Raw genomic sequence first — 18,187 nt, 5'->3', positions numbered from 1 at the left:
CCAATGACTAACACAGTGGTGGCCTTCCAGCTTCATCATTCCCCCGGGAGGCTTCTGAACTTTCCATTCTTAGATTTATCTTCTGTTCAAGATTCATGTGCCTAGTAAGACATATGACCTTGCTGATCAGGCAGACATAGATGCCATGAGACTATGTTAGTAAGACAGGCAGGCCTCTGGCAGGGGATAGAAGCAAATCCAGATGGCCAGAGCAATATCTTTCCATTATCCTAGCTTCAATCTCAGCCTTTGGAGTGCTGAGCAGGGTGAGGCTGACTGCCATTTTCCTGCAGTCAAGATACTTCTCAACTCAAGCCCTCACCCTTAATCGGCCTCAAGGGGACATGTTATGGGTTTAATTGTGTCTTCCCACAGAGATATGTTGGAGTCCTAGCCCTAGTACCTCAGAATGTGAGCTTATCTGGAGATAGGGTCTTTACAGAGGTGTTCAAGATCACATGAGGTCATTAGGGTGGGCATTAATCCAATATGACTGGGGTCCTTATATACAGGGGACAATTGGGCACAGAATAAACACTCCTGGAGGGAAGACACGATGTGAAGACTGGGGTTATACAGCTACAGGCCAAGGAACTACCAGAAGTTGGGAGAGAGGCCTGGAACCAATCCTTCCCTAGAGCCTTTGAAGGAAGTAGCTTTGTGTCACCTTGATTTCAGACTTCTGGCCCTCAGAATTGCGAGAGAATAGATTTCTGGTATTTCAAGTCACTTGGTTTGTGGTACTTTGGGTTTTGTTGTTGTTGTTGTTGTTTTAATTTTTTTTTTTTTTGAGAGAGAGAGAGAGCTCTCAAGCAGGGGAGGAGCAGAGGGAGAAAGGGAGACAGAAGTTCCAAAGCAGACTCTGTATTAACAGCAGACAGCCCCATGCGGCGCTCAAACTCATGAACCATGAGATCATGACCTGAGCCAAAGTTGGACACTCAACTGACTGAGCCACCCAGTGCCCTAGTTGGTGGTACTTTCTTATGGCACCCCTGGATAAATGCAAAAGGGCCTAAATAGAACATTCACAGATATCTTGCGTAAACCATAAAGCCAGGGGTCAATCCTGATTCATTCTGTTCTACCTGGGAATGCATTCCTCCTTCTATAAAAATCCTGTCTCTGCCACAACATCTCTCCCTCTGACCCTTGGGATTCAAGGTTTTCTCTTCTGCGGGTCATGCAGAACAATGTCAGAACTTCTCAGCCTGGCTGTCAAGACTTCCATCCATTCATTGGTTTATTGCCTCAACAACCATTTGTTGGCCTCCCACAGAAGAGGAAGACATGTGATATGGCTGGAAGCATTAGCACCTTCTCCCTCCCTGGGTTAACCTGAAACCCAAGCACCTACGTTCCAGCAGATCCACAACCCTGACTTCTCCTCCAACAGCTGCGAGCCCTTATCCCAGCTGTCACTTCCACCGATAATGTCATCCTCAGTCCCGGCTCTGCTTACCCACGTCCCACTCATAGTTCTCCTCTTCCACAAAGCCGTCCAAGAGACAATGAGTTTGTGGGACCCCCTTCTCCACTGTTCTCCCTTGGCCTCTTATTTTCCCCCAGTGATAGTCCTTATCGCTGTCTGTCTTAAGATCCAGTTCCTTGCCTACCTGCTGGTGTTGCTCACTGGCCCGGGACTTTCGGAGTGAGCAGTTTGTGCCTGCACAGAAGAGGCACTCCATAGTGTCTATGAACTGTTCACTAATAAATAGTAAATTGACTGAATCTTGTGCCAGGGGCTCTGAGGCAACAGAAAAGCAGGGATGAGTCTTAGCTCCCTTGGGTGAGGTCCAGGGGAACAGCTGTTGACTGCACTTTGTTCTATTTCTAGGGGCTCTGATGCCCCATTCCTGATGTAGCCTCACCTGGTCTGCCCTCTGTGGCTTATCCCAGCTTTAAGGCCCCTTCCAGCGGTCCTACCTTGGTGGAGGTGCCGAGCCCCATTCCTTTGGGCAATTTTAGATTCTTCCCCATTTCAGATGAGAAAAATAGAGCCAGACACTATTCTGACTTCCTTCCTTTGCTTTCCTTAGACCCCTCCAAAGCAGGTGGGTGGAATGGAGGGAGGTCTGGGGGAAGGAGAAGCTCCTTTCTTGCAGAAAGGTTTCAGATAAACACTATGTGAATCCAGACAACAGTGGAGTGTGCCCATGAATGGATGCGGTGTAGCTACATGTTGGCTGGCTTGACTCAGAATGGAGATTTTCCACTAAGCCAGCCACTCAGGCTCTGGTAGATGGGAGACGGTGACAGAGGTGCTTCCAAGGTTACAGTTTGGCTTCATATTAACTCCGTCCCTGGGAGCATAATACGCTGACCCTCTAAGACGTACTGGCCACAAGTTCAGATGCCATGCCCAGTGTTCACTCAGTGACTCCTAGAAGTGGACTCTGGAGTCAGGGTCTGAGATGCAAACCCTAATTTTATGTGACCAAGTTTCTTACCCTCTCTGAGCCTTTGTGTCCTTAACTGTGAAATGGGGTAATGATACATGCCCCCATAAGGCTGTGGCTGGGTTTTAGTGAGAGTGTTTATGGAAAACGCTGGGCTCAGTGGCTGGCATTCCACTGATGGTGGTCCTGAGTATAATGAGTCCCCAGAGAGGGCTTCTCAGGTGAGTGCAGGGCCATGATTTTCTTTCTTTTCTTTTTTCTTTTTGTTTCTTTTTTCTTCCTTCCTTCCTTCCTTTCTTTTTTTGGGGGGGTGGCAGAGAGAGAGAGAGAGAGAGAGAGAGAGAGAGAGAGAGAGAAAGAGAGAGGGAGAGAGAGAATCCCAAGAAGGCTCCAAGCTGTTCGCACAGAGCTCCACGCAGGGCTCAAGCCCACACACTGCAAGATCATAACCTGAGCTCAAATCCAGTTGGATGCTTAACCAGCTGAGCCACCCAGGACCATAGTTTTCCTGTTTTTGGCCATCCAGTTCTCTTTCATAATAGTACTTTAATGTTGCTTTGAGAAATTGCCCTTTCCCCACGGGGGACAGTCTGGTGGGACTGGAATCAGCCCCAACACCACTTCACAAGGGGCACACACACACACACTGATCTAGGCCTGTAGTACACCAGCTCTTTAGGATTCAAAATTGAGCAAAGAGACAAAGAGACCTGGAAAAATAAATATTTGTTCCATTGCTCCCTGACCAGACTCCTGCTATTAGACCATTCCTGTTGATCTTGCTTCTTAGGATTTGGAAAAGCCTTTGGAACCAGAATGCTGGGTTCAAATGCCGGCTCACATACTCTGTGACCTTGGGTGAATCATTTCATCTCTCCCTGATCCCATTTTTCTCAACCGTGGAGAGGGGGATAGGGGAGGTAGGTACCTTCTAGTGTGATGAAGTATGTGCATACGTGGGAGGAGCTGAGAACCGGCTTGCATGAGCGGCTCCCGTGCAACGCTGTGTGTGTGCTCACGGCCGCTATGCTTTCAATCCTGGCCCTCAACGCTCCTGCTGATTCTGCGGGTGCTCAGGAAAAAAGCATGATGTTTCCAATAAATTCTCTTCAATTCAAGTTACCTAGAATTGACTCTTTTGTTTGCAACAAAGAACTCTAACTGATTTAGTGGTAAGACTGCCAAACAAACACAGATAGCTATGTTATGATTCATGATTCGTGATGCACTTCGATAAATCTGATCCTTATGGAGATGGGGAAGGAAGAGACCTCTTTTCTTTCCTAACCATGACCCAGCTTCAGACTCCAACTCTCCAAATGCTGACAGCTTAGGAGTTCTCCATAAACTCCTGTCCCCAGACATGCAAGGGGGGCAGTCCAGCCTGTCAGCTGGGATCTTGAAGCTGCCATTATGAATATATCAGAGCCCCCAACCAAACTTCCTGGCTGGGACTTAATGCTGAGGTCAACTATAAGAGGCAGGCCTGCTGGCTGATATCACCAGGAAGTAGCTTCTAATCACTAGATATACCCATGGGCACAGGGGTGCTTCTTATTCTAACAAGGGGGTCCATCAGTGCCAAGTGGCCCTCAAGGGTGCCCATGTGCAGGAACCAGACTCAGAATAATTGGAAAATGCATGTCCCTCTGGGACTCAGGCTTGTCAGTTCTTGTCACAGCTACAGCGGCAGCTGCCCCCTTCCAGACACAGGCCACCTTAGCACAATTGTCAGGCTGCACCACACCTCTGCACCCTTGCACTTGCCTTTCACCTGCCTGATGTGTCCTCGGCATTGCTTTGCCGACACACACAGTTGTCATTCCAAACTCAGCTCAAGTGTCCCTCCTCTGTGTTGTCCTGTCCCCTCCCTCCAGTCCCCTCCCAGAGTCTATGGAGATGCCCCCTTTCTGGGTCCCTGTAACACCCTACACCTTATTATATTATACTGTCGTCATGTGTTTATTTTCTTTTCTGCTAAACTGTGTGGTCGTAAAGGACGGAGACCCTACTCTGTTTGCTTTATGACTGTATGAACTACCAGGGTACAAAGTATTTGTTGAATAAATGAATTCATTTTTTTATTAGACAACATGACACAGAATTTCATAAAGTGAACCAAGGATCGGAAGCAAGGATTAGAGCGCTATTTTAGCTTTGAATCTGACATGCAATAAAGTATCAGAGCCTTCGTGCAATTTCTCTTCTTACTCTTTGGGGACGCTTAGTATAAAAAAGGATCACATGGTTCGCATTTGTCATTAACCACGTAGAGATATTATGAGCAGAACATGCTTGTCGGGTATGCTAAGTATCTTAAACGATCACTTTTTTCCCCTTATTTTGAGAGAGAGAGCATGAGCAGGGGAGGGACAGAGAGAGAGACAGAGAAAGACAGAGAATCCCAAAAAATGTTGGGCTTGAACTCACAAACCATGAAATCATGACCTGAGCTGAAACCAAGAGTTGGATGCTTAAAGGACTGAGCTTCCAGGTACCCTTCAAACTATCACTTTAAAATTTTTTTTTAGTGTTTTATTTATTTTTGATACAGAGAGAGACAGAGCATGAGAGGAGGAGGCGCAGAGAGAGAAGGAGACACAGAACCAGAAACAGGCTCCAGGCTCTGAGCTAGCTCTCAGCACAGAGCCTGACGCAGGGCTCGAACCCATGAACGTGAGATCTGACCTGAGCCGAAGTCAGATGCTTAACCGACTGAGCCACTCAGGCTCCCCACAAACTATCACTTTTAAACTTGATCATGAAATGCTAGATTTATGTTTCTAGTGTAGAACACATGGATTTTAAGCAAAATGATACCATCTCGAAAAAAGGTTCAGGGCAGAGAGAAGAAGTTCAAAGAAAATCAAAGTAATAAAAAAAAGTCACTCCGGGCAGAATGCCCCATTCCAGGAGTTGTATGTGTGACAAGGAATATCTATCTCTTCATAGTTCAGGGGTTCATGAGAAAAAGCCCAAATTTAAAAAAAAATATCTAGTCTAAAACCAAATCTAAACATGGGTCTGGGGGAGGACAGTGCTAGATTTAAAAAGTGGATCCTCATATTATGCAATCAAATGAAAAGATAGAATTTTTCCCTTTATTTTAGAGAGAGAGAGACAGACAGACAGACAGAAAGCATGTATGGGAGTGGGGAGGGGCAGAGGGTGAGGCAGTTACTAAGATCTCATTTAAAATCTCCACCACTAAGCAATTTTAGAATGAAAACTAACAGCCTGATATTCTTTCCCCCAAATGCCTTCTAATTCAGGATTTAAATGTGAGAACAATGTCCTTATGCAGCAATAATATATATGTATTTTTGCTGCTTTTATTATTTTATTTTAATTCCAGTGTAGTTAACATACAGTGCTAAGCAGTAACAATTTTTGCTCTAATCCTGGTTGGTTAATATTTTCAATATAGTTACTTCTGGTGATTATCTTGAGGACTCATGGGAAAGTGGTAAGGATGAAAAGGCTCCTGTGAAGCCAACTTCCCTTCATCCCTTCTCCTGCTCTTTGCCTGGGGTCTTCAGACACCTGCCGATGTCCAGCACCTCCACCTAACACCCCTGGCCCCTCCCCTACCACAGGACCTTTGACCCACAATTGGAGTCTAAACCCCCACAGACCTTAGTGAGCCTGGTCTCTGCAACGTCAGGAGCATGTGGCTGAATATTTTCACAGGGTTTTAGGAAACAGTTGCTTGGATTTGTAACTTTTGTCTATTAATTATCAGCTCTTTTTTGGTTTCATTTCTCTGCCCACGTTGATTACGAATGTTATTGTGTGCCACTGGGTTGAATTGCGTCCCATAAAACTTCCTGTATTGAAGTCCTAATCTCCAGTATGTCAGAATGTGACTTATTTGGGCAGAGGGTCATTGCAGATGTAATTAGTTAAGTTAAAAAATGAAGTCACTGGGGCACCTGGGTGGCTCAGTCAGTTAAGCATCCGGCTTCGGCTCAGGTCACATCTCACGGTTCGTGGGGCTCTGTGCTGACAGCTCAGAGCCTGGAGCCTGCTTCAGATTCTGTGTCTCCCTCTCTCTCTGACCCTCCCCTGCTTGCACTGTGTCTCTCTATCTCTCAAAAATAAAAAACATTAAAAGAAAATGAAGTCACAGTGGAGTAGGGTGATCCCTTATCCAATGTGACTGATACCTTTATAGAAAGGGGAAGTTTGGGGATGCCTGACTGGTTCAGTCACTTAAGCATCCAACTTGTGATTTTGGTTCAGGTCATGATCTCGTGGTTCATGAATTCAAGCACCACATAGGACTCTGTGCTGACAGCGTGGAGCCTGCTTGGGATTCTCTGTCTCCCTCTCTCTCTGCAGCCACCCCCTCTCCAAAATAAATAAATAAACTTAAAAAGCGAGGGAGGCAGTTTGGACACCAAGACACACACACACAGGAAAAATGCCATGTGAAAATGGGAGTTCATGGCCACAAGCTGATGAAGTACACCAAGGTAGGAAAGACACCCAGGATGCCTCCTTTCCTACAGCTTTCCGAGGGGGTGGCCCTGCTGGAATCTTGATCTCTGACTTCTGCCCTCCAGTACTGTGAGAGAATAAACTGCGGTGGCTGTAAGTCACGCGTTTGTGACACTTTGTTTCAGCAGCCCTAAGAAGTGAACAAATTAGGTATGTTCCTTTCTTCTATCTAACCATGTATTCTTTCCTGCGTATTCACTGCATGGAATCCTACCGTACACACTCTGTCTCCACATCATAAAGCGAAGGCGGGACAAGTTCCTTGTACTTTCAGGAGAGAAGTCGAGGACTACAAGGAATGATGGCCTCAAAGATATGATAGGGACCTTTACTTACTTCATCTCACTTCGTCCCACACCGGCCTTTCAAGGGGAAGGAAACTGAGGTGAAGAGCCATTAAAAACTTACCCAGAGACACGCAAAGCTCCAAACTGATCTTAGACCTTTTGATTTCAGTTCAAATCCTTCCCCTTCCTTCAGCCAGTGAGGGACCAGAAGGTTGGTCCAGGCGATCCTGGGATAGATCCCTCTAGCCATCCATTTAATACGATAGCGTAAAGTGGACCCGCGAGGGGACTGACGGGGAAAGATCAACCCAGAGCCCTTTCACACCACACTTGACCCTGACAATAACACCATGACAATGATGGTAACGGTGGCTTTCCTTTATTGAACACCTACTATGAGGTGTGCGCTGCCTTAGTTTCTTGAAGAGCATCATCTCCTTCAGTACAAGGTCATTCTATGGCAAGAGACGGAGTTTTAGGATTGTTGTCTCTAAAATGAATTTTTTTATTTCCTGCATTCACCTGCTTCTGTAGCACTACAAATTTCAGTAATGTCAGTTTGGTAGACTTCTGCTCAATCTTTTCTCTGGACAAGATGTAATAGTGCTTAGATAATGTATAGAATGGTTGAATCGCTATATTGTACACCCGAAACTAATATTACACTGCATGTTAATTACACTGGAATTAAAATTTAAAAACTTAACGGAAAAAAAAGATGTAGCAGTGCTAAATCTGGGAAAAGTCACACCAGCATTCCAGCCAGCTTCTGTCAGGCCGTGGCATCAGCTCACTGTTTCTGATGCCACTTCCATATATAATGAGAGAAGGGAATGCCATGCCAGTAGGTGTGGATGGCTCTTTTCAATAGGAGGGGCCAGAAAATGCAAAGTCCCTTCTCCCCTCCTTCATGAATCACTCTGTTCCATGATTTACTACGGATTGATAAGGATTGCACTGAAATAGTCATTTGTGGCATTAAACTATTAAAATACATTTAATATTAAAATATTAAAATACATTTTGGTATTGTCACTATTCCTTTATTAAATAAATATTTCACATAGCATGCTGGGTGCTGTTCTGCTGGGTGCTGTGAATACAGAGATAAATAAGACAGTTCTTGTCAAGACATTCAAAGAGCATGCTATTTATGCATGTGATATGTAACGTTGGTTAAATACAGACGAACACCTGGTAAGTCTCTGTTAGCTGCAAGACCCCATCGATAGGTGTAAATAAGGAAAGTCTAATCAAGATGGGATTTTATTTGTAAAGCTGTCTGGAGTATTACAGGGAGTATTACTTGTTATAATAAAGACTCTTCTCTGTGATAAATTACTTCTCAGAGTAATAAAGGCTCTGAGAGGGCCCTATAAGCAGAAAAGTAAAATTGGGCACAGCCCATGCTCACGTGAAGACCAGCCAGAGAGCAGAATGTGATTCAGATCATATGTGGATGGTACCAGACAAGCCTGGGATAGGATGTCGGGCACACAAACCTCCCCCGGGCCCAGAATCCTGACTTTGCCAACGCACAAAAAACATTTGCTGGGCAAAGGCAGGGGGGCTTCTTTATCGCCCAGTAACCCAGACTGCTTCGTTAGGATCAGGCCAACTGCTGTCACTGGGAACCACAGTACAATTGTCATTGTGACAATCACGTTTGATGAGAATTGAGAGTTTTCTTTCCATGATCCAATTATGGAAAATAGCATTTCCCTTTCTGTTGGGACACCTCCGTCCTTTCCAACCCTCGAAATTCTTCCAGTCCTCTGAAAGCCAACTCCAGCTCCCCCGTTCTCGCAGCCCTCCCTAACGTCTCTGCTGGGGTGACTCCCTCCTCTGAGCTGGTTCATACTTAGGTTGGTTCCATGCACTTTCAGCACCAGCTACTCATGCTCTGGAGTTGATCTTTATCTCTTGCGCCTCAGTGGAGAGATGAGCCCTCCTGTCTATCTAATGGCTGGAGCTAATGACCAATCCAGAATTGCCCTATTAATCAAACTTTTGGTCCAGTCCCTTCCACTGCCTTCTTCCTCCTGTGAATCTTTTTTCTTATCCAGCTTTCTCTCTCCTTCCCCTTCTTCTTTTGTCTTCTCTCTTCCCACCCCTAACCCATTAGCTGAGCAAAGCAAGTTGAAATGTTCAGAGGTTTTTGTTATCAGGTTTTACTGGCAAACAGCGTAAATATACCACCTGGGGAAATGATGAAAAATTATAAGAATCTTCTAGAGGATTATAGCCAAGCTATTCCTGTTCTCCATTGAAATTGAAATAAAGCTAATGTTTAATCTTTCTTAGCCTCTCAAGCTAGACGTCCCCTTAACTGTGGCTTCTGGAATCCAATTATCCCCATTATTCTTTTACCACTCCAGATCCAATACATTTTCAGTAAGTCTCAGATGCTTTTAAAAAAAAAATGAGTAATTGAAGGTCCCTTTTTATTTAAAAAAACCCCCAGAAATGGCATATTTCTCAGTGGTCCTCTGCTTCAAATGAATATAGGTCAAGTCCTGCCACTCTACCATTAAATATCCTTAACGCCTCACACAGTGCTGTGCAGGTAAGTTCCTTCTTTCCTGACTGACTGATAACACTCAGACTCATCATTTGTGGTATTAGCTCAAACGTCTCCTTCTCTTCAGTCTCCCCCCACTACTCTTTTCCCCTTCCCCGTTTGAAACTCTAGGGAGATTTAACTGCCTTCTTTCTGTTCCCTCACTGCCACTTGTTCTACTTTTTAAAAAGATATATTTATTTATTTACAGAGAGCATGAGAGAGTGCATGTCAGGGAGGGAGGGAAGAAAGAGGGAGGGAGAGAGAATCCCAAGCAGGCTCCCCGTTGTCAGTCCAGAGCCTGATGTGGGGCTCAATCTCACCAACCATGAGCTGAAATCAAGAGTCGGACACTTAACCCACTGAGCCATGCAGGCGCCCCACTTGTTCCACTTTTGTTAAATCTATGTACATAAGGTTGGTTATAAAATGATCCTTCTGTGGCCTGTTTTATATGTATCCCTAGCGCCCAGCACAGCCTGTGAATTACAGTAGGTGCCCAACAAATGTTCATCCAAGGGAATGTTTTGATTGGATAGTACAGAGCCATGAGATCATACTTGTTGTCATTCATGTGCTACAGGAAACATGAAGAGACTCAGAAATAAAAGCCACCTTAACTGTGCAACTTTAACTCACATTATTTAGGCCCCGTTACAGAGATTCCACCACCACCACCACCACCACCACCATCACCACCACCACCATCATCATGACACCTGGCAAACCCTAAAGGAGCAAGAAACGTGACCAATGACAGTAAGAATCCTGCCTGCTTTACCCAGGTGGCCCTGAGTCCTGTGCATCCGAGCTGAAAGAAGCTCAGGGAACCAGAGGGGCCTGTGTAACTTCCCATGAAGTAGATGAGGGAGAAATCACTCGAGGAACTATTTCAACATTTAAAAAAATCCTATTGGAAGATACTTTTCTGTGGGTCTCTCATGTTTCTGCAAGTCTAACCCATGAGGTGCTGATTGCTTTTATTTCTGGACAATCTTTCCAAGAATGTTTATAGAGACAACAATGTTGGAAGATATTTTTCCGTGGTTTCTCATGTATAGCAAGTCTGACTCATGAGGTACTGATTGCTCATTTTTCTGGACAATCTTTCCAAGAACGCTTGTAGAGACAACTATCTTGGTAACTAGAGAGCTGTTTCTCTCTGGAGCAAAGTGCCTCATGTGAACCCCCTTCATAAAAGACTTGGGCTCCCTAAGTTCACACTTCCTCTCCTGTGATACACCCTACTGTGTGTGCAGGTGGATTACACCCTGCTGTGTGTGCAGGTGGCATATGGCCCTCTTCAAATCACCCAGTGTGAATGGGGGCTCAGGGAATTGGCACCGATATGCTGTTACTTTGACTACTGTTATTGCTGGGAGTGATAAATTATTCTTCATCTCTGACTCAAGTCTCATGTCTTCTGCCTTCATACATGACATTGTAGTAAGTGGATTTGAGAAATTGTACATAGGCTAAAATTTCAAACTTCTCACAGTTCCTGACACTACCACCCCCAGCAGGATCTTCTTGCCTTTAATGTGCCCTGACTCACCCCTCTGTGCACTTTCATAGTCCCTAAAAGCTACAAGCGTAGCCCCTGTTAGATTGGACTGTAAGGAGGACAAAGTTTCATCAGTGATAGGTTGCAATACTTGGAGAGGAAACCAATTCAAGAGGTAGTAATCACACCCTCCAAACAAGCGAATGGTATATGGTGATGTTCCCATGGAGACTGTGAGGTAGGGTGAATGATCCCATCATGAGAGCAGGCACAGTCATTTTGGAGTCTCTTTATATATGGGACTGAAAGGGTGCAGCCACATATCCCAGTGACTGGGAAGGTCCCTATTCCTTGATCTGATTTTTTTCAAGCAGCATTTCTTTAGCAGTGACTGAGCACTGCTCAGAAGTAGGGTAATATCTTAACGACATTTTCCAGAGGTTTCTTATCCTTTTTGGTTTGATTCAAGTAGGCCACTGTTTGCTTCTTTATTAATCTATTTCAAAAGGTATTTAAGGCAGCTTGCAAGGGTCTATAGAATTCAATAGTGAATCATTTAAAGAGTAGAAAAGAAGGGTGAGGACATAAAATAGAGCCAGAAATAAAGCTTGGAATCTGTAACATAATTAAATCTAGTAAGTATGCACCAAATATTTGGCTCTAGATATTTGAGCTGCTGAAGAGAAAAGCAAAACCTGATTAGTTACATAATATAAAGGACCATTAGATTTAAAAAAGGGGAAACTTCTGCACCTCGAAAGTTGGGTTGAAGGAGGACTGTGACAGTCACTACAGGGAAGTTCAAAGCTCCATGGGGATACTTTTACATCCAGAACAAAACCCTAAGCCACTGGGGACAGATAGTAACTCCTGTCCTTTTACCTCATCACTCTGAGTAAGGGGAAGACACCATGTGTCTGGAGAAAGGGAAAAGAGAAAATCCCTACCTTTCTAGGGAAGATGCAGAAAACAGTCATGGGTCCAGACTATTTGAAGCTTTCCATTGCTGGACAAGGGGCCAAGCAACTAAGAAAATGGGGAGGAAATCTGGAAATGGGCTAATCAATTGACAGGACACAGCCAAGGAAAGAATCAGTGAGTTTGAAGAGTGGTCAATAGAAATTATTGAAACTGTAACACAATGAGACAAGAAAAATGATTTTTTAAAAAACAGAGCATCCAAGAACTGTAGGATGATATCAAACAATCTAACATATATGTTATTGGAACTTCAAAAGGACAAGAGAGAGAGAGAACACAGCAGAAGAATTATCTAAAAAAACAATATAAGAAAGTCTTTCCAAAACAATTAAAGACATCAAACTACAAATCCAAGAAACTCAGAGAATCCCAAGCAGGTATGAACATGTAAACTTCTCTCCATCACTGCTGCCTCTCTCCTAATTCAAGTCCCCATCTTTATAGCCCAAACTACTGCAAGAGCCTCCAATTTGTCCTCCTGCTTTATTCTTGTCCCCTACTATGCATTTTGCAAACAGCAGTCAAGATGATATTAAAAAAATAAATAAACATCACTCCCAAGCTTTAACATCTCCCGCATCTCCCACTGCATTAATTTACCATAAAATCTAACCTGTTCCCTATTTGCCAGGTGTTATGTCCTCCAGACTCTGCCTATCTCTCTGCTTCTGCCACTTATTCATCTTTCTTATTATGCTCCAAACACAGGGGCTCATTTATGTCTTACAAATACACTGGGCATCTTTCACTTCTGGTTCTAGGTTTTTTTCCCTATGAAACATGCTGCATTCAGAACCAGGCAGGGCTGCCCATGTCTCACCCCGTTTTCATGTCTTGCTTTTTCAATCTTTTTTTATCACATTATTTTACTTCCATCTTAGTGGATATCAGATAATTTCTGATATCCACTATGAAATCATCCAATATTAGAAATTTATTTATTTGTGTATTTGTTGATCTTCTTTCTCTTGGGACTACATTTATGCTCTTTGTGAGAAGAGAACACATCCTTCTGTGGCCTCGGTGTTTAGAATGGTGCCTGGTATGATTTAGACATTCATGATCTACTTTTTGATTGAATACGTAATTAGTTGAATTGAAGAATAAATACTCATTAGAGGCATAAATTCAGGAAAAAGACTTAATGATCAAGAGGTACCACCAGCTTTTACTTATCCATAGTTAAGTAGATCACTAGAGATCACTTTTAGTAGCCACTCAGCTGATATGGCAACACATAATTCATTGAGTGGTAATAAGCCATAGTTTTCATTTTAAAAGGCCTCTCATATCTGATTATTCATATTTTATTGGTTTCCTGCCTTTATTACTATCACCCAGAATCAAACAATTAACAAAAAATAAGAGATTGGACAATATTTGCTTACATTTCTTAACATAGCCTTGACCTCATTTTTAAAAACTATGTACTGTTTGTGAGCATTTGGGTGGCTCAGTCCGTTAAGCATCTGACTCTCGGTTGTTTTGTGATTTCACTATTCATGGGATTGAGTCCCCCATTGGGCTCTGTGCTGACAAGCAGCTGAATCTTTGCAGCTTCCCACAAACAAACAAATAACAAACATACAAAAAAATCAACAACTATGTACTGTCTGAGGTGCCTGGATGGCTCAGTTGGTTGAACTTTTGACTCTTTATTTCCACTCAGGTCATGATTCCAGGGTGGTGGTGTAAGGACGCAGGTCCGATCCTGCCCTCCCCACCGGGCCTTCCCAGCCTTCCCGGAGCTGGTCACGGTGCACGGTCGCAGTGCACTGCTGCAATGGAGATGCGCCCTGCGGCAGTCAGGCGCAGGCCAGGGGAGCAGTTCCCCGCCAGCTGCAGGTCTGATCCAGCCTTCCCCTGTACTTAAAGGGGAAGGCACCGGCTTCTCCTGAAAGGGCGCACCTTAAGTAGGGACAACTCTTGCGGCGCCCAATCGGGAGAGGCCAGCTGATACCTTTGACCTTTCTAGAGGTGGCCTAGTCACTCCCCACGTGGGGCATCCTGGGTCCACTCTCATTGGTCAATACTCCAACTATTGTGATTGGCTCCCACAACTGCCAGTATTGATGGGTGGGCAGGGATTGGATCACTGTACACCTGTCGTCATTTCCTGTGACTCCCCCTCCCAAAGGCATAAAAGGCCCTGCCCTGCGTTTGTTGGGGGCTCTCTCCACGTGGCCAGTGGGTTGGCTGGAGACTATGAGCCCGAGCTTAAGCTTGTAATAAAGGCCCTTTGCTTTTGCAGGCGTGACTCAGTCTCCCTAGCAGTCTCTGGTGTTTGTTTTGGGGTGATTTTACAAACTTGAGTACAACAGTGGAATCAAGTCCCAACTTGCATGGAGCCTGCTTAAGATTCTCTCTCTCTCTCTCTCTCTCTCTTTCTCTCTCCCTTTCCCCCTCCCCCTCTGACCTTCCCCCACTTGCATTCACTCTCTAAAAAGAATTATGTATATATATATTATATTATATTATATTATATTATATTATATTATATATAATCATAAAACAAACAAAAACTGTTTTGTCTGAACAGATTTTTCAAATGACAAGTGACCAAGGCCCAGTCTTCTGGCAGGTGCCAGTATTCCACTTGGCTATGTCTGTTATTTAGACCTCTTCCACACTCTTGAGCTCACTAACCCCACTTCACCCATCTCTGTCTCTTCTGGACACTATTCCCTACTCTCTCCTCCAAACCACTTAACCCCTCTATAGCCATTTGGAAAACAAAGAGGTGGTGTGACGTGATCTGTTACATTCCCTCCAACCCTCAAACTCTTTTATCCTATTTATTCTAAACAGGATGCTTGGTCTCTTCCACATCCTTTTATTTCCATTTCCTGCTGCCCCATTACAGTTGAATGAAAGAGGGGCCATGTCCCAATCTCTGTCCTTACTTTTTAGAATATTTCTTCTATTCACAATTACTCTTTTGGTGATGCTGTACACATCCTTTCTTGTTCAGATACATACACAGCATTCTGCTACATTTTTGTAGTTAATAAAAAGGTACAATGAAGAAAGTTAAAGGATTTTCTTTTTACAAAATCATTTCACAGCTTGCTGTGCAACCGTAGCAAGCCCCTGGGTCTCAAGTTCCTCATCTGCAAAATGAGAAGGCCGGAATTTACAACATCTGCTGAAAGTGATCTATTCTAGAAATGAAAAACTTAAAATCCTGCACAGCTTTTGCTTTGCAAGAGGAAATTTCAAGTAGGGAAGGGTGAATTCATACCCCGCCCCCCACTCCCATGTCTGCCTGGATTCTCCCTTGCCTCTTAGGTTCCATGGTTTTGATACTTCCAACCTCCACCATTCCCTGGGCAGGCCCTTCAATACTGACTAAAGAATGGATAAAGACTCTCTTTGCTTCTTTACAGAACAACAAAGTCACCAACCAAAAGGAAACCCAAAGGTACAAACAGTAAATCCATTTCTGTTCAATCCCAGGGAAGCAGCAAAGAGCATTTGTCCAGCGTTGCCTTCTGTGATACCCCCGCTTGAGCCCAGAAAGGCTCAGACAGCTTTGCACACACCTCCACCCCTCAGAGATTCTTGCTTTTCTAGGCCAGGTGGTCTTTGAACACTGTATTGTCTCCCAGAACCCAGATTCTGTTTGGTGCCAGAGTAATTAAGTAAGACTCTCTCATTCAACCTGCTTCGACTCCCTAGAGTCCACTTACTGAGTATCAGCTTCAGGCTTGAGGGGCCACCCCACTTCTTAAATGACTTGCACGGTTAGAATGATGGGCCCAGTGCCCTGGAGCCCAGAAAGCACTTCCATCACAGTTTCTCAAACTATGAAGTGCAGACAAATCAATGCGGGATGTTGTTAACATTCAAATCTGGAGTTATTAGGACTTAGCATTTCCAACAAGCTCCTGGGTCCTGCTTTTTCTGCTGCTCAGCACACCACACTGTGGTCGCAAGTCCTTGTCTGGAGGTCAGCACACTTTTTTCCACAAAGGACCAGATGGTAAATATTTTTGCCTTTGCAAGCCACAGACCTCCATTGGAGCCATTCAACTCTTCCAAACAGCGACTGTAGCCAAATGCAGCCATAGGCAATATGTAAACAACTAAGTATGGCTCAGTTCCAGTAAAACTTTATTTAAAAAAACAGATGGTGGGCTACAGTTTGTCAACACTCTCTAGACTGCCTCAGAGATGTAAAGATAAGCTCCCCTCTGGAACAGTCCACGTTGTTGACCTGCGCATCTCAAGTCCCATCACCATGAATATCCACCCACCATAAATATCCATTCATACCTCCCCGTGAAGGCTAAAAATACAATACCTCAGCCATGGAATGACCACCATAGCATACAGTATGAAATCTACCTATCACTAGTAATGTCCTTTCACATTCTTTAAGGTCTTCTTAAATTCTAAACACATCTATCTCTATAAACAGCCTTCAAAGAAAGAAGTTCAAGTTTATGAATTTGTGCCTTCTTCTCTGAAAGCTGCCTCTGTTTCCCAAATGTGTGGCGTGATGAGGAAAGCAAAACATCTACTTCAAAGGTTGTTAACATAGGGTTCCTTTGAATAATTGTTCTGAAATTACCAACCTGCTTGGAATTAAATCCAAGAATAAGGCAGGGCTATAGACCAGGTGGCTTTGAAGACACCACAATGGTGATGTGAACACAGAGGGTGGTTTAAGGGGACATGGTAGCTTCTAGTTATCAGAGTGAACTCATGTTTCCAGAAGTCTAAACAGATTAGCCATTGGTTCTTAGCCAGCCTGGAGCAGATGGCTTCCTTGAAGCCAGCCTACTACTTTATTTCTCATAAATTGAGAGTTGGTAAAAAATTCAACTTCCCAAAATTCCAGACTTTCTGGGGCATCTGGGTAGCTCAGTCACTTAAGCATCTGACTTTGGCTAAGGTCATGATCTCAGGGTTTGTGAGTTTGAGCCCTGGAATGTCAGGCTCTGTGCTGACAGCTCAAAGCCTGGAGCCTGCTTGAGATTCCGTGTCTCCCTCTCTCTCTACCCTTCCCCCACTCATTCTCTCTCTCTCTCTCTCTCTCTCTCTCTCTCTCTCTCTCTCTCAAAAATAAGTAAACATTTAAAAGTGTTTTAAAAAATCCAGACTTTCACTCAGATTGCACATATTTCCATGCCACAGGCTCTGAGAATCCTGATGCATTTCCATTCAATAGCACTTGGCTTTGAACAGGCAGCTCAACTCTTGTGCAGCGATCGGCTATAGAGTAATTGAACTCTGAGCTCCCCAAAGGATTTTGCCAAGCACTTCTCTCTACTGAACTCTCTTCCTCCCCATCCAACCCCACTCTACGGTGCGTGCCATAGGTGGGCCCTCAAATCTTGGTCTTTTCATATGCCTTCAAAATCATGAGGGCTAGTTGGACAATAGCCATGCAGATCAAACCAGTTTTTGAAAGAAGGCAGAACCCCAGCTAGACTTAAAAATATAAAAATCTACATACAGTAAAACCTTGTTTTGCAAGCACAATTTGTTCCTGAAATATACTTGTAATCCAAAGCACTCATATATCAACACGAATTTCAAGAGCCATTGGCTCAGTGGTGATCATGTGACATCGGCATCATGGACTACTCATATTGCAAGATGTCGCTCTATTATCAAGTTAAAATTGGCAAAAAATGTGTGCCCGTCTTGTGGAACACTCGCAGAGCAAGTTACTCGCAATGCAAGACTTTACTATACTTGTAATCTTCTTTTTAAAAATGATTCTAACAATAATGTGATAAAAATAGCAAGCAGTAATTATTAGAAACATGATAATCCACCTTATTCCCATCCTGCCATGGCCCTTCTCTACATGACATTTTTATTATTTACATCATTTTTCTCTTAGGACAAAATAAGTATACACCTAAGAAAGGCAATTTGGTAACATTAATCAAATATCTTAAAGCAAGGTATGTTTCCACATAGTAACTTTATGTTTAGAAATTTA

General features: G+C 43.8%; 1 protein-coding gene across 1 annotated transcript in view; it reads right to left on the bottom strand.

Moving 5' to 3' along the window:
- Nucleotides 1-18,187, bottom strand: part of TRIM67 (tripartite motif containing 67) — a 40,557-nt gene that overhangs the window by 22,076 nt on the left and 294 nt on the right. The gene's annotated exons all lie outside the window — the stretch shown is intronic.

The sequence above is a fragment of the Suricata suricatta genome, chromosome 2 (genome assembly GCF_006229205.1).
Source record: "Suricata suricatta isolate VVHF042 chromosome 2, meerkat_22Aug2017_6uvM2_HiC, whole genome shotgun sequence".
Classification (NCBI taxonomy): domain Eukaryota; kingdom Metazoa; phylum Chordata; class Mammalia; order Carnivora; family Herpestidae; genus Suricata; species Suricata suricatta.
Note: the sequence above shows the minus strand (reverse complement) of the source record. Positions and strands in the feature narration are given on the sequence as shown.